Raw genomic sequence first — 23,629 nt, forward strand, 5'->3', positions numbered from 1 at the left:
GTAAGATTAAGTTTTACTTTATCTGTGGAAATGGTGATGACAGGGTGTGCATTGCAGGGGCTGGGATGGAGGCATTGGGGATGTGGAAGAGGGGAAGTGGGAGGAGACAGACAATGATGACCAGGAAAAGGTGTTTGTGAGGTAAGTAAATTATAGCTATAGATAAACAATGTTTTACATATTTGAGAGAAACAACTATAAAACTTAAGTTTATATTGCGAGCTCATAGGGCTGTTAGTATACAATGAAATGGTTGTGTAAAAAGGTGCAAACAATAAGTGATGTAATTTTCTGATTACTATTGCTGATAGTGTTCCTTCTTTGACTTTTCACCAAGCTCTGGGGATCTTTAATTCAGTCTCATAAGTCCAGATTTTCTTATGCACACTCACTCAAAACAGTATTAGCGTTGAAGTGAATTCTGGGTTCAAATTCAACCTTTGTCACCCACTAGCTGTATGAATTTGGGGAAGTACCTTGACTTCTCTGAGACTCTTTATGATCTTTATTCATAAAACATAGTGCAATAATAAAAAATCATCTCAAACATGCATTAAGTAAAATAATGAAACTTACATAGTACATTGGCCCAACGTTCGTGGATCTACTTACTTTCCTTAATGTTTCAACTAAGTTGTCCAGTGTTTGATTTGGAAAATTTGATCATCTTATTATATGTCATAATTATAAGAGCTATGTAATATATGGCTCTCAGTTATTGTTTTCAGGCCAACCCAGTAATACATATCACCACACGCTGTGAAGGAAGCAGGTCTGTATGGTAATAAAACCATTTAAATGCAAAATATATAATATGTGAACAGCAATCTCCTCAAATCTTACTCTGGGACAGAGTATAGAACTGAATATGGTAATTTCCCATTTTCTCCAGAGAAAAATTTATTTTTAAGAAAAATCTTTTATCTCAAATCTAACAAATGCTTAAAAAATGAAACTATAAATTCAATAAAAATAAAATAAAAAAGAAAAAACTATATAGTAGACAATAAAATCAACACCGTTGACTTCTGGTTAAAGGTGGCAGATTGAACATACACATTTAACTTCATTCCCTTTCAAAACCACACTAAGATACAACAGAATATTAAATATTTTATTAAAAAGAATAAGCCAAGAAAGAAAAGCAGAATAGAGATGAATGACAGTAACCAAAATTGGGGAGCTAGAAGGCAGAAAACTATAGCTAACTGACTATAGCTGAATCCCAAGCAAGTTGAATCCTAAAGCAGCAGTAGGCAAAGCCAAGAAGCAATTTAATTTGTACTAGTTTCCAAAAAAACTTAGGAATTAGGGGGACCCAGATTTATGAAAGTTAGTTAAAGGTGGGAATCAGAGCAAACCTCTTTGGCATTCTATTTAAGAATCTGTCTTTTACATTCCCTTTCTACTCTTCACAAGTGGAAAAGAACTTCTCCCTCTTTCATCCTAGCAAAGTTCCTGAACTGGGAAATTTGGAGGAATTCTGAAGGGCAGAGTGCTCAAATGAAAAGAGAACTGAGTGACATTTTACATGCTGAATATTGAGACTCCCACTTCTCTTCTATTTGGTTTGCAGAATGCTACTAGCTCATTTTATAACTTCTAGGCAGGAGAGTAAAAACTTCTTTGGTGAATCTAACTGAACTGAAAAGGAAGATATTCACTAAAATAATATTGGGGTTCTGAATAAATAGCATAGTTGGATTTAGGGAATTCACAGTTATTAAGCCCCAATTATGTGTTATCTACACATTTACCTTTCTTACTACCTTAAAAGTGAGCTGACAGTCAAAGACCACCAGACATCCGAGGAAAGCCCCTCACATGAAAGATGACGCCTTAAAGCAAACAAACAGGAAATAGAATTATTTGGGGAAATACTAGTAAAGTTTCCAGGAAAAGTATCCTCAAAGATATGAGAGGACTACATCCATGAAACAAAAACAAGTTGATATTTTTTTTATAAAAAGGAACAAAGAAACTGTTTCTGAGAAACAAAATTATATTAGAAATGGAAATCCAAAGGTTGGATGATATCCCAGAAAGAAGAGACTAAGAAAAGTCTCTTTTTTTAAAGGAACATAGGAGAAAAAGGATAAGAAAATTAGACCAATCTAGAGGTTCAGCATCCAGATAACAGAAAGAAAAGAGAACATGGAGAGAAAGAAATAATCAAAGAAGCAATTCATGAAAATTTGCCTGAACTAAACAACATTAATTTGCAGATTAAAAGGACTCACTGAGTGTCTAGTCAAATAGAACCCCAACAAGGCACATCATAATAAAGTTTAAGAACTCTTTTTTTTTTTTATTGATTTTTTACAGAGAGGAAGGGAGAGAGAGATAGAGAGTTAGAAACATCGATGGGAGAGAAACATCGATGGGAGAGAAACATCGATCAGCCGCCTCCTGCACATCTCCCACTGGGGATGTGCCCGCAACCCAGGTACACGCCCTTGACCGGAATCGAACCTGGGACCCTTCAGTCCGCAGGCCGACGCTCTATCCACTGAGCCAAACCAGTTTCGGCAAGAACTCTTGAAAAAATAGAAAATAGTGGGAAAAAATGTAGAACAAAAATTAGATTGTTTTTCAACTTTTAAACACCAAAAGACAATGGAGAGAGAACATAAAAATTTTGAGAGAAAATAAATTCCAAACCACAAAGTCTGTTCTCAGCCACAAAATCAATCAAATGTCTAAAGCATAAAGGCATTTTACAGAGCGAAGATCAAAGCTATTGTTAGAAGTGCTCCATCAAAATGAGAGAGTAAATGAAGAAGGAAAGACATTAAAAACAGAAGATCCAATTCAAAGCAGGGACAAAAAGAAACCCCAAGGTGATAATAAAAAGAAATCTGTTTCATGTGGGACAGAAGTTACAGCTGAGTCAGAAACAAGTACACAGGAAGCCAAGCAAATGAAAAATATGACAATTATTATTGTTAGGGAAAGCAGAGAATTAGATACATAGTATGGTTATTAAAAGTCATCAGATTGAAAAGATGGCGTATTTGTGGTGATGGTGTAGGGGGCATAAATATCTAAATCTACATCTCCCATAGTGGCACAGTAATGGATTATCTGAAGCTGAAAAAATCAAGAAGTAGAGATACAATCATGTTATTTAGAGATATTATTTTTCATAAATACCAGAGGAAACAGAAAAAAAAGTAAAAAAGTGATTGCTTCTGGGAATTTGAAAAATAGTAAAAGGAAGTACAAAGCAAGGACCTGTTTCTTTCTTTTTTTTTTTTATAAGTTTTGTAGGACTAATTGATTTTTTAAACGATGTGCATGTGTAACTCTGATAAATATAAAACAAAACAAAAACAGCATAAAAGTTAACATAAACCATGATCTGTGGAAACATGGTAGGCGTTTATAAATTCTTAAATGTGGTTGCATGAATTGAATTATACAACCTTATAGGGTAAATTTCTAGGAAACAGCTGTTGCACCAAGTATCTGCTATGACAGACAGCACATCACACATCCCTAAATATTGCTGCTAATTGGTGACAATGAAAATAAAAAACAGGCACTGCAGTGGGTTCTGGACTCCCTGGGTTTAAATCTTAGCTCTGCCTCTTTCCAGTTATATCATCTTTTCATTTGCTTGGTTTCCTGTGTACGTGTTTCTGATTCAGCTGGAACCTCTGTCCCACATGAAACAGATATTAACCCCCATGGATAAGATATTAAACCATTTTTTGTTTAAGTTTCTTTATCTGTAAAAATCCTTAATTCATAGGAATGTTGTATCATTTGATATAGGAATAATGCTTAGCACAGTGCCTGATATAAGGAATGGCTAATAAATGTTAGCTATTTAAATTGCTAACATTGGGACATTGGGACATTTTATTTTACACAGACCTTGAGACATTTTATTTCCCACAAATTTCTTGTTCACCCTCCCCACAGACTCAGACTCAATTATCACCCTAAAATCAATCATGCCTGGTTCACTTCAAAAAATAGAATAGAAATAAATGTCATACCTAGAACCATTTCTCTTTTCTTATCCATTGCTGCTTCCCTTTTCCTTTAGGGCAGCTTGGAGCAGGGTTTGTAACCGGAAGACCTACTTTGGGTAGGTCATTTAGCCCCTCTGAATATCCATGTTCTCATCTGAAAGGTGGAGATGATAATATCTGCTAGAGTGGACACTTGAAGTTTGCCACCCACCATGCTTTACTGCTACTTTTGGTAACTGCATGCTGACTTTCCTATGGACAACACACCTACTTCCCAGCTCTAGAAGTGAGTCTAATTGCCAAAGCAGTCAAAGTGTCTAGCTATTCCTCTGTCCACAGTGAGGTGTCCAAAGATGGGCATCAACCAAATCAGTAACAGTGATACTCAAAAACGTCAGGACCACCAAAGAGTGAAAGAGACTATGGAGCCGATCCGGAGGGAAAGAGTTGGGAACCTGGAATTGGCCTATTTAAAAACCATCCCATCTTATGAACCCAAATGTCCCTTTTTAGCCCAAGCCTCTGTGTGTGTGTGTGTGTGTGTGTGTGTGTAGTAGGAGAAGAGAAAAAGGGAGGGGGGTGAGGAAGAATGCTCTTCATTGTAATAAAGTAAGTCTTAACTCCTATCTACATTATAAGTTATACTAGAGGCCATGCACCAGTGGGGTCCCTCGGGCTAGCCTGCGGGAATTGGGCCGAAACCAGTTCTCTGATATCCTCCGAGGGGTCGCGGATTGTGAGAAGGCACAGGCCAGTGTGAGGGACCCCATTGGTGCACGACTGGGGCTGGGAAGAGACTGAGGGATGGCTCCAGGGTATGTCCAGCCCGTCTCTCCCAGTCCTGATTGGCCGGACCCCAGCAGCAAGCTAACCTACTGGTGGGAGTGTCTGCCCCCTGGTGGTCAGTGCACATCATAGTGACTGGTCAAAAGGTCGGACACTTAGCATATTAGGCTTTTATTATATAGGACTAGAGGCCCGGTGCATGAAATTCGTGCGGGGGTGGGGGGGGAGTCCCCTCAGCCCAGCCTGCACCCTCTCACAATCTGGGACTCCTCTGCCTGCCTGCCTGATCACCTCTAACCACTCTGCCTGCCTGATCACCCCTAACCACTCATCTGCCTGACTGGTCTCCCCTAACCACTCTTCCTGCCTGCCTGATCGCTGCTAACTGCTCACCTGTCTGCCTGATTGCCTCTAACCACTTGCCTGCCTGCCTGCCTGATCGCCCCTAACCTCCTCTGCCTCGGCCCCCGCTGCTGCAGCTTCAGCCAGAATGACATCTGGAAGGTCATTTGGTTGTTGTCCGATCTAATTAGCATATTACGCTTTTATTATTATAGATATCTACTGTTTCCAGGGTGGACCAACTGAGACAACAAATGTAAAAATATTTGGTAAACATAATGCAGTATGCACATGTTGTTATTACCATATTTAATAACATAAGTCAAAGTTCTTCAGAAAGCAAACTATGTCTTGAAACAGTAATCACTTATTTTCACAAAATATCAAGGTACCCTCCTGAAAGTCTGGACATGATAGATATTACTTGTGAATATCTATCCTATATAATAAAAGCCTAATATGCCAAGTGTTTGGTCGTCTGGTCATCCGTTCAACCAATCAAAGCGTAATATGCTAATGATATGCTAAGGCCACACAACCACTTGCTATGACATGCACTGACCACCAGGGGAGAAGCTCCAACCAGTAGGTTAGCTTGCTGCTGGGGTCCGGCCGATTGGGACTGAGCAAGACAGGCCTGACATTCCCTAAAACTTTCCTGTGGTCCCTCCCCAGCTGGCCAACCTCCTACATCCCTCCCCAGCCCTGATCGTGCGCCGGTGGGGTCCCTTGGCCTGGCCTGGACCCTCTCGCAACCCCGAACCCCTTGGGGGATATCGGACATTGGTTTCAGCCCGATCCCACAGGCCAGGCCGAGGGACCCCACTGGTGCACGAATTCATGCACTGGGCCTCTAATGTTGTATAAAAATATGAGAAGGTAAAACGGTTATTTGTTTCAGGTCATGCATGTGACAGTAGCTCAGATGGCTTCCTTATCCATCAAACATGCAAGTTTAGGCTAGTACCCCCGAATCTCTATTTTACCCTTTGAAATCTGTGCTTCATAAACCTGCTTGAATCCTTTTGAAAATATGTACTCTGTACTAATTACTTACAAGTGAATTTTATCAGACTTAATTAGTAAAATCTGGAGTAGTTCAATTGTTTTGTTATTTATAAATAAAACACCAATTAAAGAGAAACAGAAAAATGGTACCTAGTCCCTGTAAAAGCTGGTTTTATAAACTTGTAAAATAAAATACATTGAAATCAGAATAAAAATTGAAAGTGTATGAATAGTCCTTCCAAATGAACTCAAAGGTTTTAAAAAGGTGTTTCCTTTTTTTATTCCTCACCTAAGGATATGTTTTTTACTGATTTTTAGAGAGAGAGGAAGGGGATGGGAGAGAGAGAGGGAGACAGGGAGCGGTGGGGGAGAGGGAGAGAGAGACCTATGGGTTGCCTCCATTACATGCCCTGACTGAGAATGGAACCACAACCTTTCTTGTACAGCAGGCATGTCAAACTCAAAGGCTAATACAGGCCAAATAAACAAGGCTTAAGTTTATGTGGGCCGCAAAAAACAAAAGCTTCAACTTTCATAGAAACATAGGTTTATTTTGATAGACACATGCTGAATACAAATGAGTATTTGAGGGCTGAAATAAATGAGTAATCATTAACATAAAATAATAGAACATTTTAAAAAAATTAATATTTTTCTTGAACATTCACTTACCAGACATTGAGTAACTGCACAAATTAATAAGTGCAACGCAAATAAACATATCTTTCTCGTTTTCTGAAAGAGAAATATTTCCTATTGCGCACACCAAACAAGTCAGTACTAGACTAATAACGTGGCAATCGGCTGCTAAAATGTTCGCTGCTAGTATTAGTGGACAGAAATGGTGTGCCTGCACGTAGGCACAAGGGAAATGAATGCAACAACGATTATAGTAATCAGTCATCACAAGTTGAACTATGCTGTAGTTCGTTATTAATAATTATGTATAACAGGATATTGTAAAAATTAGGTTACGAAATTTTTATTAAAACGTTTCTCACATACTGTTATATTGGCTGGGCTGCAAAAATATTCATTGTGGGCCGCATGCAGCCCATGGGCCGTGAGTTTGACATGCTAGGTGTACAGGACGATGTGCCAACCAAATGAACCACCCACCCAGGGCAAGGCATTTGTTTTCTTAAATAGATCTATCTCTTCATGTCAATAGCATTAATTTAACTGGCAATCCTTTTTCTTTCTAGCTAAAGCAAAAGTAAACTTCAGCTCTTCTCCTGTTTCATTTCTCAGAAACTGAGTAAGTACAGTTGAAATGCTGCTTTATAGTATTTGCTCCATCTGACATGTCCTTGGTCTTAGCTCTAGATTAGGCTCCTTTAGGTAAAAGATCAGATAATCAGGTAATGAGGGTGATTTTTGGTCTTACCTGATAACAACAATGAATATAATAATGAAAGAATCATGAGCATGAATGCACACATTTTTTCAGGCTGAAAAATATCCAATAAAAATGAAAAAAAAAAATCAAGTGAGCTCTAATTACATCTTTTAAAGAAAGAATGAGGAAATAATAATTATATTTTCTAATTAAAAACAAGTTATCATATAGAGGTCACTAGTAAAAGTTTAATACCAATTCAGGTAGTATTAGACTGATTATTTGTCAGGAAACAACATAAAATGCTTAAATTCCAGTCCAATAAAACCAACTCTTTTTAATAAACCAGGGTTACAAACTGCGACTATGAGGAGTCTGGTATTTTAAAGAATGTACTGTACTTAAGGTTTGCCCTTCAAAATGGTTATCCTGGGAGGCCATAAAGCAAGCCCAGAAATGCTAAAATAGTTCACTATATATTTGGAATTTCTCTTTTGTAATTGCCGTTACCATGAGCTTTTGCATCTCACAAGATCCCTTGTTGTTTTTGACCTCAAAAGGTCTGCATAACTTTTGACCCACTAAACTTCGTTTGAGATGACATTTAGTAGGTTTCTGAATTCAGATAAAACAAGTGTGTGTATTTAAAACAGTGTGTCAGGAACAAAAGGCCAATTCTATAAATATGTTGTGTGAAGGCACTACCCATAGAATAAGCCTACAGTTTCCAAAGTGAGAAAGAGTAAAATAATTTAGATTTAAAATGTTACGTTTATCAATTTCTCTACAATTGCATCTTAAATTAGGACAAAAACCAGCAGTCTGGATATGCAGATGTAGTATATTAAATTATAGACTGTGAGATTGAATTTTTAAAAAAGAGCAGCTCCTAGAATTAATTCAATTTAACAAGCATTTATTGAGTGTATTCTATGTATGTTTAGTAGTGCTAGGAAATAGAAAAAAAATAATACACAGGACAAGTCTTCAAGGCACTTATATATTAGTAGAAGAGGAAGATGTACAATAACCACAACAACATTCTACTTCAATTCTAGAATTGAATATTCTAAATGAAACTGAAATCATAGTTGTACGTTAATTTATATTCAAACACTATAGTCTATATTTTCTCATATCTATCGTATTACCACTAGCATTTTGTAGCTTTAAAAATACATATTACCAAAGTACTTATATGCATATATACATAATCCATGGACACAGACAATAGTGTGGTGAAGGCCTGGAGGTGGGGGGAGGATGGTGGTACAGGGTGGAGGAGGTTAATGGGGAACAAAAGGAGGACATCTGTAATACTATCAACAATAAAGATAAATTAAAAAGTAAAATAAAATTAAATATCACATTAAATTATACACATTTGTTTATATATCTGCCTCCTTAGATGGCCTATGACAGGGGTGGGCAACCCCTGGCACGCGTGCCAAACATGGCACGCCAGTAACTTTTGCTGGCATGTGAAACCTGCTCTTACAATCTTCCATTTACAATTTTTTTCTTAATATCGAGTTTTTTATTTTTCAGATAAATTCAGTGTAGGTGCATCTTAGATAAATAAATAATTTTACATAACAAGTTATCTTAAAGACCATAGACATGGATTGACGAGAGAGGGGAAGAGCAATTTCTATGCCTCTGCCTTAACTCTCCCTGCCTTCCTAGATCTGACCAGTATTTTGGTTTCATCCACATACACTTGTGAATCTTTGTTCTCAGTGATGAATTTTGTTAAGTCTCATAATAGGAGTAGCCTGACGGATGAAAGTAGTAGCTCGTGCATATCTCTGAAGGTCACGAAATATAAACCTGAGGTAAAATCTCTGTCATCAGTGATGCAGCAGCAAAAGTCCCACTGATAATATCAAAGGGAGTCATAAAGTTTTCTGTTGGACTATCAGTGTACATGTATACATTAAAAAATACATGTATTTTTCATCATCATATACTGTGTTTGTGTTGTTTGAATGAATTTTATTATTTCTTCAAGGTTCTTCACATATGTACACCTTAAGAGATATCAAGTAGGCGGTAACATGTTCTCAAAAAATTAGGGTTGGCACGGGGAAGAATTTTGAGTCAGAGATTTTGGCACGCACTCACAAAAAGGTTGCCTACCCCTGGCCTATGAGCTCCTCCACAGCAAGAACTAGAGGTCACAGCATAGCAAAATGTTTAAGACAGAGACAAAACTTAAAAGCAGTAAGAGAAAAAGAACTCATCCTATCTAATAAAAGAGAAACACGGTAATTAGCCGAACGTCTGCTACCCTTCCCATTGGCTAATCAGCGAGATATGCAAATTAACTGCCAGCCAAGATGGCGGCCGGCAGCCAGGGAGCTTGAAGCTAACAAGAGGCTTGCTTGCTTCAGTGACAGAGGACTCCAACGTTCCCCGCCTGCCTTGCTGGCCTCTGAGCTTGCAGTTTGAAACATTGTTACAAATATAGAAGCTAAACAAAACCCCAGAAACCTGCTTTCAGCCAGTTGGGATATCAGAGTTGGAGTTGATACAGTGTTTCGATTATAGAACCCAAACAAACCAGATACCTGCTTTCAGCAGTGGAGGCCTCAGAGCTGGAGCCAGAGCTAAAGCTGGCCCAGAATAAAAAAAAAGAAAAAAAATAGAAGTTGGGAGCTTCCATCACCCGCCAGCCTGAAAACAGCACTCAGCCCCTCATCCAGACTGGCCAGGCACCCCAGTGGGGACCCCCCACCCTGATCCAGGACACCCTTCAGGGAAAACCAGCCAGGCCCCACCTGTGCACCAGGCCTCTACCCTATATAGTAAAAGGGTAATATGCTTCCCAGCACCAGGAGCAGCGGAGCCGCGAGGCCTCCCGGCACCGGGATCAGCGTGACAGGGGGCAGCGCCCAAACCCCCTGATCACCCTGCGGCTCTGTGTGTGACAGGGGGCGGGGCCAAAACCTCCCTATCTGCCCTGCTCTATTCGTGACAGGGGAAGGCGCCCCAACCCCCTGATCAGCCCTGCTCTGTGCCTGATAAGGGGGAGCTCCCCAACCCCTTGATCGCCCTGTGGCTCTGTGTGTGACAGGGTGCGGTGCCCCAACCACCCCCCCTACGGGCCCTGCTCTGTGTGTGATGGTGTAGAGCCATAACCTCCCCATCGGCCCTGCCCTGAGTGTGACAGTGGCGGCGCCCCAACCCCCTGATCGGCCCTGCTCTGTGGGTGATAGAGGGCGGTGCCCCAACCCCCTGATCCGCCCTGCTCTGTGTGTGACAGAGGGCGGTGCCCCAACTCCCCTATCGGCCCTACTCTGTGAGTGACACGGGGGAGCTCCTCAACCCCCTGATCGGCCCTGCTCTGTGCGTGACAAGGGGGAGCTCCCCAACCCCCTGATGGGCCCTGCTCTGTGCATGACAGGGGGAGCTCCCCAACCCCCTGATCGGCCCTGCTCTGTGTGTGACGGGGGGAGCTCCTCAACCCCCTGATGGGCCCTGCTCTGTGCGTGACAGGGGGCAGCGCCCCAACCCCGATTGGCCCTGCTCTGTGCGTGACAGGGGGTGGCGCTGCAACCTTCCCATCGACCCTGCCTTGAGTGTGACAGGGGGCGGTGCCCCAACCCCCCAATCGGCCCTACCCTGAGCGTGACTGAGGGTGGCATCGCAACCTCCCAATCCGCCGTGCTCTGTGCATGACGTGGGCAGCGCCCCAACTCCCCAATTAGCCCTGCTCTGAGCCCGACCAGGGGCTGCACCTAGGGATTGGGCCTGACCTCTGCCACCCGGAAGCAGGACTAAGCCAGCAGGTCGTTATCTCCCGAGGGGTCCCAGACTCAGAGAGGGCACAGGCCGGGCTGAGGGCCCCCCCCCCCCAAGTGCACAAATTTTTGTGCACCGGGCCTCTAGTCATATATAAAAAAAACCCAATAATATCAGAAACTGATTCTTTGGAAATAAAGGTCAGAATGCAGTCGGGTTATATAATCAAAGTGTTAACAGGAAAATACCCAAATACCTGCCAACCAAAAAGTGATATCCAGTAAAACTAATTTTCAAAAATGAAGGGGCAATAAATACATATCCAAATAAACAAAACTGAGAGGAATAATTGGTAGCACACCGACATCACAAAAACTACTAAAGAAAGTTCTTCAGGCTGAAAGCAAGTGCCCCCAGGTGTGACATGACTCCAAACAAAAGGCAGAGCACCAGTAAATGAAATTATGGAATTATAAGAAAGCATGAATGTGAATTTCTTCTCCTACCTAATTTAAAAAGGAATTGTACAAAACAATATTGCGGATTACATATTGTTGGGTTCTAACATATAGAAATGTAATATATATATATAACAGCGCAAAGGAGGTTGGTGGGAGCAAATCTGTATTGGAGAAGGAAATGACACCACATTGTAACTCAAATCCACAAGAACAAATAAAGAGAATTAGAAATGGTACAAAAGAAGGCTAATAAAATAAACTCTATACATATGTATTTGCTCCCCTTTCTTTTCTTCTTTAAAAGACATAAAATTACTCAAACTAATAATTACATCAACATATTGTTACGTTTGTAACATATATACATGTGTATGCATAGTAATAGCACAAAAAAGGAAGAAAACAGAGCTATACAGAAATATGATTTTTAATTTCACTGGAATTCAATAAGTATAAACCTGAAGTAGAATCTGTTCGGTTAAGATGTATAAGGGAATCCCGAGACCAATCACTAATAACAAAAAATCTGTAATAAAAAATCATTACAAGAACTACTTACTTCAAAAAGAGAAAAAATAAAGGAACAAAAAAGACATGAGACGTATTAAAGAGATGCATATGTCTTTTTGAGTTAGTATTTTGGATTTCTTTGAATAAATACCCAGAAGTGGAATTTCTAGGCCATAAGGTAGCTTTACTTTTAATTTTATTTTTTAGGAATTTCCATACTGTTTTCCATAGTGATTGCAGCAATTTGCAATTCCACCAACAACGCACAAAGGTTCCCTTCTCTTCACATCCTCACCAATATTTGCTTTTTGTTGATTCATTGGTGATAGTCATTCTTATAGATGCGAGGCAATAGCTCATTGTGGTTTTAAAATGCGTTTCTCTGATGTTTAGTGATGGTGAGCATCTTTTCCTATGTCTATTGGCCATTTGCATGTCCTCTTTGAAGACTTGTCTATTAAGGTTCTCTGCCAAATATTAAATTGGTTGTTTGTCTATTTGGAGTTAAGTTGTAGGTGTTCCTTTTTTTTTTTTTTTTTTTTTTGGATATTAATCCCTTATCAACTGTATCATTGGTGAATATCTTCTCCCATTCAACAGGTTGTCTTTTCATTTTCTTGATGGTTTCCTTTGCTGTGCTAAACTTTAGTTGGATGTAATCCCATCTGTTTATTTTTCTTGTCCAAGGAGATATAAATACCCCCCAAAATTATTAAGAGCAATCTCAAAGAGTTTACTGCCTATGTGTTCTCCTAGGAATTTTATGGTTTGGGGCCTTCATTTAAGTCTTTAACTCATTTTGACTTTATTCTTGCATATGGTATAAGAGAGAGGTCTAGTTTCACTTTGGGGATACGTCTATTCAGCTTTCCCCAAATGATTACAGTGGGGCCTTGACTTACGAGTTTAATTCATTCCTGACGGAGCTCATAACTCAAATTACTCGTATGTCAAATCAAAAAGTGAATGAATGAGACACGTCTTGCTGGGCTGATGTTGTGGCGTTCACTGTAACGTTCGCTGTGCCAACTAGCGGTGGGGTATCTGAAGCTGGCTCGTAACCCGAATTTTAGCTCGCAACTCAAAGCAAAAGATCGTCCGAGAGACGGCTTTTATCTCGAAAAACTCGTTCGTTGGGACACTCGTAAGTCAAGGCCCCACTGTATTGAAAAGACTGTCTCTACTCCATTGTAAATTCTTGCCTCCTTTGCCATAGATTAATTGACCATACAGGTGTAAGTTTATCTCTGAGCTCTCAATTCTATTACATTGGCTTACGTATCTTATTTTATGTCAGTACCATGCTGTTTTGATTACCACAGCCTTGTTGTATAGTTTGATATCAGGTAGCATGGTATTCTCAACTTTGTTCTTTCTCAAGATTCCTGTGGCTATTCATGCTCTTCTGTGGTTCTATGTAAAATTTAGAATTACCTGATCTAGTTCTGTGGAAAATGTCACTGGTATTTTGTTAGAGATTGCACTGGATATATAGATTGCTTGGGGGAGTATGGACATTTTAACAATATCATTTTTTGCTATCCAAGAACAGGGTATTTGCTTTTATTTATTTATATCTTCAGGTTCTTTCTTTAATGTCATAATTTTTTGGGTACAGGTCTTATACCACCTTGGTTAAATTTATTCCTAGGCATTTGGTTTTTTTTTTTTTTTGGATGCAATTGTAAATGGGATTGTTTTCTTAATTTCTCTTTCTGCTGGTTCATTAGCCTATCTAATGAAAGAGCAATATGCAAATTAACTGTCACTCCCTCACTCCGTCATTCCCTCACAAAGATGGCGGTGGCCACGGAGCTGAAGTGAGCAGGAGGTTTGGGTTGCCCCCGGCAATGGAGGAAGCCAAGCTTCCTGCCTGCACTGGCCGGCACTGGGCTCCATTCAACGCTACAAAATTTCAATTATAGAAGATAAATAAATCCCAGATACCTGCTTCCAACCCGTGGCCACGGTCAGCCTGAAAATGGCCCTCAGCCCCTAACCCAGGCTGGCCAGGCACCCCAGCGGGACCGCCACCCCACTCTGAAGGGGCTGTGGCCAGCCTGAAAATGGCCCTCAGCCCCTCACCCAGGCTGGCCAGGCACCCCAGTGGGGACTCCCACCCTGATCTGGGACACTCTTTAGGGCAAACCAGCCAGCCCCCACCCATGCACCAGGCCTCTTTCCTATATAATAAAAGGGTAATATGCAAATTGACCCTAATAGCAGAACGACTGGGAATGACTGGTCACTATGACACACACTGGCCACAAGGGAGCAGACGCTCAATGCAGGAGATGCCCCTTGGTGGTCAGTGCGCTTCCACAAGGGGGAGCTCTGCTTAGCCACAAGCTAGGCTGATGGCTGCCAGCACAGTGGCGGCGGCGGGAGCCTCTCCCACCTTCTCAGCAGCACTAAGGATGTCCGACTGCAGCTTAGGCCTGCTCCCTGCTGGCAAGTGGACATCCCCCAAAGGCTCCTGGGCTGCCAGAGGGATGTCTGATTGCCAGTTTAGGCCTGATCCCCCGGGGAGCGGGCCTAAGCCAGCAGGTGGACATTCCCCGAGGGGTCCCAGACTGTGAGAGGGCATAGGCTGGGCTGAGGGACCTCCCCCCCACCCCCGGTGCACAAATTTTTGTGCACCGGGCCTCTAGTTGATGTATAAAAGTGCAACTGATTTCTGAATATTAATTTTGTATCCTGCTACTTTACTAAATCCATTTATCAATTCTAATAGTTTTTTTTTTCATGGAATTTTTAAGGTACTCTCTATATAATATCTCAACTGATGATAATTTTACTACTTACTTTACAATTTGGATGCTTTTTATTTCTTTTTCTTCTCTATGGCTAGTATTTCCAATATTATGTTGAATACAAGCGATAGAATTGGACAACCTGCTCTTATTCCTGAGTATAAGTAAAACACTTTTAGTTTTTCACTGTTGAATATGATGTAAGCTGTGGGTTTGTCATATATGCCTTTATTATGTTGAGTTATGTCCTCTCTATTTCTACTTTGCTGAGTTTTTATCAGAAATGGATGCTGAATTTTTTCTGCATCTATTGATATGATGACTTTTATCCTTCATTTTGTTTATGCGGTGTGTCACATTAATTGACTTTCACATACTAAAACATCCTTGCATCCTGGTAATAAAGCTCACGTGATCATGGTGTACTGCTGAAGTTGATTTGCTAATATTTTGTTAAGAATTTTTGCACCTATGTTCATCAGGAACATGGAGCTATACTTTTATTGTAATAAAATTTTGGAATCAAAACCAGATGTTGGCCTCATAAATAGGCTTGGGAACATTTCCTCTTGAATTTTTTGGAATAGGTTTAGAAGGATAGGTGTTAATCCTTTAAATGTTTGCTCAAATTCAAGTGTGAAGCAATCTGGTCCAGGACTTTTGTTTGTTGTTTTTTAAACTATTGATCCATTCCCTTAGTAGTTACAGGTTTGTTCAGATTTCCTGTGTCTTTTTGACTCAGTCTTAGAAGACTGAATGTTTCTAGGAATTTATCCAGTTCTTTAGATTGTCCAATTTGTTGGCATATAATTGTTCATAATATTTTCTAGAGTCCTTTGTATTTCTGTGGTTTCAGTTTCACTTCTTTTTCATTTATGATTTTACTCATATGGATCCTATCTCTTTTTTCCTCAAGTGTTATTTTTTTTTAAACTACCTCCTTGTTTTATTGTTCTTTTGTATTTTTTTAGAATCTTTTATTTATTTCCTACTTTCTACTCACTTTGGGCTTTTTTATTTCCTCATTTTCTAGATCCTTAGGTGTAAGGTGATATTGTTTATTTAAGATTTTTCTTATTTCTTGAGGCTTTTATTGCTATGATTTTTCCTCTTAGAAGTTCTTTGGCTGCATCCCATAGATTTTGGGTTATTGTATTCTCATTTTCATTTGTTAACCCATTCATTATTTATTAGCATGCTACTTAGCCTACATGTGTTTGTAAATTCTTAATTTTTTTTGTAGTTGACTTCTATTTTAATACCATTGTGGTTGTTGAAGATGGTTGGTATGATTTTAATCTTATTAATTTATTGAGACTTTTTTGTGACCTAATATGTGATCTATCCCTCAAATTTTTCCATGTGCACTTGGAAAGAATGCATATCCAGCTGCTTTTGGGTGAAGTGTTCTAAAAATATCAACTAAATACATGTGATTTAATGTATCATTTAAGAACACTGTTTCCTTTGTGATTTTCTGTCTGCATGATCTATCCATTGATGTCAGTGGGGTGTTCAAGTTCCCTCAATTACCAACTACTGCTGATCTCACCCTTCATGTCCATCAATATTTGCTTTATATTTTTAGGTGCCCCTATACTGGGTACATAGATATTTACAAGGGTTATACTCTCTTGTTGGATTGGTCCCGTTATCATTATGAAATGTGCTTCTTTGTCTCCTTTTGTAGCCTTTTATTTGAAGCATACTTTGTCTAATATTAAGTATTGCTACCCAGTTTTTTTTCATATTAATTTGCATGGAATTTTTTTTCTGACCCTTTACTTTCAGTCCTTGTGTGTCTTTCAATCTGAAGTGGGTCTCTTGTAGACAGCATGTGTATGGGTCTTGTTTTATTATTCATTCAGCAAGAGGTACAGGGCATTTGGACAGTTGTTGCTTGTTTGGGAATTTATGGACCTTTGAGAGATTCTGGGAAAGTCTGCAGCATAAGCCCAGATCAACAGCTTATGTGTATTAGCCTCTGAAAAAGGTTCAGGCCAGGTAGGGTCTCAGGGAATCATTAGGGTGAGGCGAGAGCCATGTTAACCTGGTTAATGGAGACTCAGACTTGTTGTTTCCTAGCACCTACAGGCTGAGCGACAGGAGGGCTCAATAACAACAGTAAACAACAATAGTTACTACTAGCACTTCTGTCTGCACCTGCTGGCTGTGTGGGAGGAGGGCTGAAAAAAGGAACAATGGCACCTGCAGGCACTTTAGTATGGGAGAGAGTTCCCACTCCAGCCCTCACCCTGACCCAGACAATTCAGTCTCCCCCTTGCCCATTATTTTCCTAGCACTTTTTGAGCTGCTGCCCTTTCACTGGAGCTTAGGGCAAATGTTTGTAAGCAAATATTTGGAGGACATCTGGGTCTCCTTTTGGAGACCCAGGCCCTTTTGGAGGACATCTGGGTCTCCAGTAGCCTTGGATCTGACCAAAATTGAGTTACTACTGATTTTCACAGCCAGCTGTTGTGGGACTACTCTTCCCAGCAGTGAAGTGGTTGGTGTAGGGCTGGGATCCCTTGCTCCTCCAGGGGAGATCTCTGCTGCAGAGATATCCCTTTTGATTCTTAATGGCCACATGTGGGTGTGGGACCAGCCCTTCTGCATCTCTACAATTCCTACCAGTCTCAATGTGGCTTCTTCTTTATATCCTTAGATCTAAGAGTTTTGGTCAACTAGTTTTCAGGTGGTTGGTTCTTAAGGGTGGTTGTTTTATATTTTAGTTGTAATTCTGATTTGATGTTGTGAGGCAGTGAACATAGCATTTACCTATTTCGCCATCTTGACTGGAATTTTAAAATAGCTAGATTCACATAGCTTTTTAAAAAATATATTTTTATTGATTTCAGAGAGGAAGGAAGAGGGAGAGAGAGACATAGAAACATCAATGAGAGAGAATCATTGATTGACTGCTTCTTGCCCGCCCCACAATGGGGATCGAGCCCACAACTTGGACATATGCCCTGACCAAGAATCAAACCTCGACCTCCTGGTTCATAAGTCAATGCTCAACCACTGAGCCAGGCCAGCCGGGCTAAAGTTATATAGTTTTAACAAAATGTCCATGTTTTGACATATTCTTTGCCAACATTATGTATTATTGCATTGAAATTTTCTTATTACTATTATTTGGATTGTTTTCAAAATTTAATTATTATAAACAATGTTGCAAAGTTTCCTTGGGATAATGCTTTTTCTGTGCTTCTTTAGAATAGGTTTTCAGAAACTGGGTGAAAGAATAATAAATATATTTAGGTTTGCTATATATATATGTACATATATATATATATATTGCTTTCCAAAAGTTGTACAAATTTATACTTACCAGCAGTGTAAGAAAATACCTGTTTCTGCATAAATATGTCATCTTAACCTCATGAAAGAGTCTTAAGAGCATTAACCTGAAATTCCTCTCACAACCTATATTGGAAAAGGAACTCTTTGTAAGTTTAGTAACGGGAGTAATGGTTAATATTTGCTATAAAGGCTTTGCATAGTTCGTGAGAGCAATGTACCATAAATAGGAGTCAAATTAATTTTTCGTATTGTGGAAAAGAATGTGTATATCAATCAAACCAAATGAAGTTTTGGCCACACCTACTATTAGTAAGGCACTATAGTATAAACTGGAGAGTATGATCGATTGTAAGAGGCTTACAGTTTAGTTGGAAAAGTATAAGCACCAAAGGAGTTCAACAACAACAATATGATATTTAAATAAGTTTCTGAAAATAGCACAACTTAGTACAAAATTATTTGTCAAGGAAGCAATGTGGAAAATGAAGCTGCTACAAGTTCAGAGAGGAAAGAAGATACTGCATGCATCACTCACTAATTGTTCCCTACTCAAACATTCTTCCTGGTTCAACACTAAAGAATCCATCCTTACTCTTTATGACAAAAGTTTTGTTGATTGGTCTCTCCTTAATTACTGGATGCTGTAAATGTATCTGCCCTTCTGGGATGCTATTTCTGGCTATAAATAATACAATTCAAATTGGCTCTACGCCATTATTGGAAAAATGCAGAATTTCATGAGGTTAATGAAAGCGATATTGGAATACTACTCAAATCACACAAAAAGCCAGTTAGACAAGTTAAAAGTGAAATAGAGAAAATCTGTAAGGATTATGATTCAATGGGTATACCAAAGGAGGGTAATTTAAATATCAAATAATTAGAGAGACCACTGGAAAAATTGAAAAAATCCTCTGAATATACTTTTGCAAAAAAGGCAACTCTTTAAAAGCATGTAGAAAGTTAAGGGCAAGATTCATATTGTGTTGTCAACTATGTGAAAAACTACAAAAAAGAAAAAAAAACTGTCATTCATTCTTTGCTGATTTTCATTATTCCCATAGTTAAAATTATAGCCTGTATTTAGATAGCTTTTGGTTTAATACTTTTCGTAATCAAGTCCTATTAAAACTTCCCTTTCTATTCCCATGTCCTCACTATTTACCATAAATCTTTAGTTTTTATTACATTTAGGTTCCTAGCCCTGGTGCCAATTATGCCTAGATAACAACAATAACAATATAGAAAGTGATTTTTTTATTCTAAAAATGATTAGAACCAAATTCAGTAAATTCTTTTTCAACAAAGATGTAAACCTTAATTAAATGTGCTCATAAACAAAGCATTCCATAGTTTTGGTTCAGTGTTAACAAAGAAAGCAATGTCCATCATCTTTAATACTGCCGGGAGCCGGTCCATCCTTGCTGATTCAAATGACCTGGCATATATGGCATACTGTTCTTAATATGTTTTCTCACCTTCTTGGCACTATGTGTTTTAACCAAGGTCTCTGAGAAAGGTTGTTTCCCCAGGTAGGGATTTTCCCCTGAAGTTAGGGAGGGAATAAAACCTCTTAACTAAGTGCCAGGCGGGTAATTAATCACTTTAACTACAAACAATCATGCTTAAGCTACATAATCTTTACTCCCTGGAATGGAGATAAGAAATGCCCTAACCTTTGGAATAGAGATTGATAGGATTGGAGTCAACTGGTATAAATACAGATGTAACAAGACAACAGGAGACAGAACCTACACACAGAACTTAGAAGACAGAACCTACACAGAACCTACAGACAGAAGAACTTCGCTGGAGAGAACATGGCAAAAGATCCTGGACTGAACCTGACTACAGAAATTGGCAAAAGAACCTGACTAGAACCTGGTGACTGAACCTGGCTGGAGAACCTGGACAGAACCTGGCTGGATAACCTAGCGAGGGAACATGGCTACAGAACCTGGCTGGAGAACCTGGAGAACCTAGCAAGAGAACATGGACTCAGAACTTGGCTGGAGATCCTGAACCAGAACTTCCCTGGAGATCCAGACCAGAACTTGGCTGGAGATCCTGGCTAGAGATCCTGGCTAGGCTGCTGATCAACTGAACGCTATCTCCGTGTCATTCCTTCTTCGCCGACTCCGTCTACACCTTTGGGGACCCCTGGACCTGCTGGGGTTGGACCCCAGCATAATACTTGTTTATACCATGAGAGATTTCAATGCAGAGAGTATAAAGTACTGGATGAACAAGAGATTAAAACTCACCTAAATAAAAAGGGGTCTACAAAGTTTTGAAGATTAAACTCAATGAGAAATTATATGTTAAGTCAGTTCATCAGCTCAGGGGTTGAAATGTAGAAGAAATATGATCATAATTTTTATTAACCTTGCTGTAATATTTCTCAGCAACTGAAGTTTTCTTTTTAAAAAAAATATGTTTATTGATTTCAGAGAGGAAGAGGGAGAGAGAGATAGAAACATCAATGATGAGAGAGAATCATTGATCGGCTGCCTCCTGCACACCCCTTAGTGGTGTTTGAGCCAACATCCCGAGCATGTGCCCTTGACCGGAATTGAACCTGGGACCCTTCAGTCCACAGGCCAACGCTCTATCCACTGAGCCAAACCAGCTAGGGCTGAAGTTTTCTTAAAGATACTAGAGGTCCCGCACCCTCTCACAATCCAGGACCCTTTGTGGGGATGTCGGACTGCCAGTTTTGGCCCAATCCCCACAGGCCAGGATGAGGGACCCTACTGGTGCATGAATCGGTGCCTCTAGTATGCATATAACATCTTTGGTTAATCTCTTCCCCCTGTCCCCTTCCCTCTGAGATTCATCTGTCTGTTCCATGTTTCCATGCCTGAGGTTTCCGCTCCTGCATTGAGTGTCTGTCCCCTGGTGGTCAGTGCAAGCCATAGCTACCGGCCAGTTGCCCATCACTTAGGCTTTTATATATATAGATATCGTATATTATAAGTCAAATGACAGAAATATGGAATAATCAATCTATGAAGAAAATAAGAATCATTTGGAGAGTGATAAAAATCAATGATAGTTTTCCAAGACAGTAAGAAAATATGTTCATTTATTAAAAGGAAAAATATTTATGTTAAGTAGTTCAAACATTAAATCAAATGTCAGATTCCATGTTTTAAAGAACAAATACTTTAATCATAATAATTGTAAATTTTTTACTGAACTATTATTGCTAAATACTATGTAAAAACCTGAAAATACTGACAATAAAAATAAGTGTTTGCTGATATATAAACTTATTAAAACTTTTTATAGTATTCTGAAGTATAAGGAGAAAAAAAATGATTGGAGAGGCCAGGTATAAGAATGTAGTAAATTAGAGCACACTCCCCCATTAATAGTTGCAATTTGATAATATGGGCAATTGTAGCCAGATAGTCTGATTATTCAAGCAAAGCCAGAGATTTGGATTTTAATGTAAAATTCCCCAAGTTTGAAAGATTATGTGACACATATGACACAATCCTGCTGCCAAACCTGGCCTTTTAGCCAGTGGTTGCCACACCTAGTATAAAGCAATGCTATTTTGGTTCTGTATGGGGGATTTACATTTACAGTGAAGAAAGAAAATGTTTCAGACACCTTAATTCAATTTTTCTTATGTCAATTCTATTAACACCATTCTTTCCTTTAATAAGTATACAAATGGATATACAAAATTGTAAGATCTTCTTAATCATGCTTTCATTTCCAAACGTTTTGACATTGGCAGGAGGCAGAAGAGAAAAGGGAGTTTATATGTGTTTCCTGAGTTGTGAACGTTTAGTTAAGAACAGTGAACATCTCACAGGTACATAACTGCAATCTAGACTACTTTTCCTTCTTTCCTTCAGTCAGTCTTTAGTTATTTAAAATGACAGAATGCTGAAAACAGCTATTTGTTTCAGGAGCAGATGGGAAAAATAGCTGCTTTAAAATGTGATTAAAATACGAGGCCTCTGTTTAGTATTTATTTTATTTTTTAAGCTTCAGATTTTAGGCTTAAGCAACTTTAATCAAGAGAAGAAGGACCAGACAGCTGTGGCAGCCCTAGTCCACTGCTTATGTCTCTGCGTGGGGAATATACTATAAAAAACAAACAAACAAACAATAACAGCAAACAAACAACCAACTCCATCTTTTGCCAAGGCTATGAGAAAAAAAATCACTCATATACTATTGCTGAGAGTTTAGTGAGGGTGTACAATCTTTATGGAGAGGAAAAAGCCAATATTTATTAAAATTAAAAAATGCATTTATTATTTGGTATGGGATTATGGTGGTGGTTACACAAATCTATGCATGTGTTAAAATGTACAGAACAGTACATAAAAAGAAAAAGTCAGTTTTAGAGAATGGTAATTAAAAATTTAGAGCATGGAAGTGAGCCTAGAATGTGGGCATCTGGGTTGTGGTCATTATCAAGTTAATAATCACAGCACCATAAAGGTGAGCAGTGCAGACAACTCATGTCTATTATCTCATCTAACTTTATGATCACCCAACTGACATAGAGACTATTCCCCCATTTTTGCAGAGGAGTACAGCGAAGCTCCATGAGAGGGGAACTGACTTGCCTAGGGACACGTGAGGAAGCCCAGACCAAACCCAGGCCTGTCTGTACAATCCCACCAAAAGGCTGCATCCCCAATGCACCCACTCTCTGTTGTTTTGAGGTGGTTGAAATAATAATGAAAAAAATTTTTAAATGCATTTTCTTTTTGACCCAGTAATCCTACTTTCAAAACATATCCTATAGGTATCGTCACAAAGTTTTTCACTGAGGCAGTGTTTATATCAAGAAGAGCTAAGAGCCGAAACCGGTTTGGCTCAGTGGATGGAGCGTCGGCCTGCGGACTGAAAGGTCCCAGGTTCGATTCTGGTCAAGGGCATGTACCAGGGTTGCGGGCACATCCCCAGTAGGAGATGTGCAGGAGGCCGCTGATCGATGTTTCTCTCTCATCGATGTTTCTGACTCTCTATCTCTCTCCTTTCCTCTCTGTAAAAAAATCAATAAAATATATTTAAAAAAAAAAAAAAAAAAGAAGAGCTAAGACAACTCAAGTGTTCCTCCTTAAATAAACGATGGCACAGACTTTCAGGGAAATACCATATAGCTCTACACAGAAATGAAGAGGCTCTCTATGCATAGACATTAAAACAAAAACAAAGCAAAACTCCAAGATAAACTATTCAGTAAAACAAGCGAAGTGCAAAACTATATATGGTATGCTATCATTCGGGAAAGAAAGGTGAGGTTGTTATATCTGTATCTATATCCATCTACATTTTAAATTTGTGTGTATAAACAAACAGCAGAAGGATACACAAGAAACTAGTAATGGCTGACTAGAGTGGGGTGGTGGTGGGAGCACATGAGGACAC

The 23,629-nt window shown here is 39.4% G+C and overlaps 1 protein-coding gene across 2 annotated transcripts in view; it reads right to left on the reverse strand.

The window, feature by feature from the left end:
• Positions 1-23,629, reverse strand: part of MBD5 (methyl-CpG binding domain protein 5) — a 409,514-nt gene that overhangs the window by 163,016 nt on the left and 222,869 nt on the right. The window contains exons 9-10 of one of the 2 annotated variants that reach the window (XM_036319644.1): positions 7,504-7,567; positions 4,005-4,134 (exon numbers count right to left, since the gene is read on the reverse strand). The exons of the other annotated variant lie outside the window; for it this stretch is intronic. The gene's annotated coding sequence lies outside the window, so the exon portion shown is untranslated. The remainder of the gene's footprint in view (positions 1-4,004; positions 4,135-7,503; positions 7,568-23,629) is intronic. 2 annotated transcript variants of the gene reach the window in all.

This window comes from Myotis myotis, unplaced genomic scaffold, assembly GCF_014108235.1.
Source record: "Myotis myotis isolate mMyoMyo1 unplaced genomic scaffold, mMyoMyo1.p scaffold_m19_p_8, whole genome shotgun sequence".
In the NCBI taxonomy this organism is placed as follows: domain Eukaryota; kingdom Metazoa; phylum Chordata; class Mammalia; order Chiroptera; family Vespertilionidae; genus Myotis; species Myotis myotis.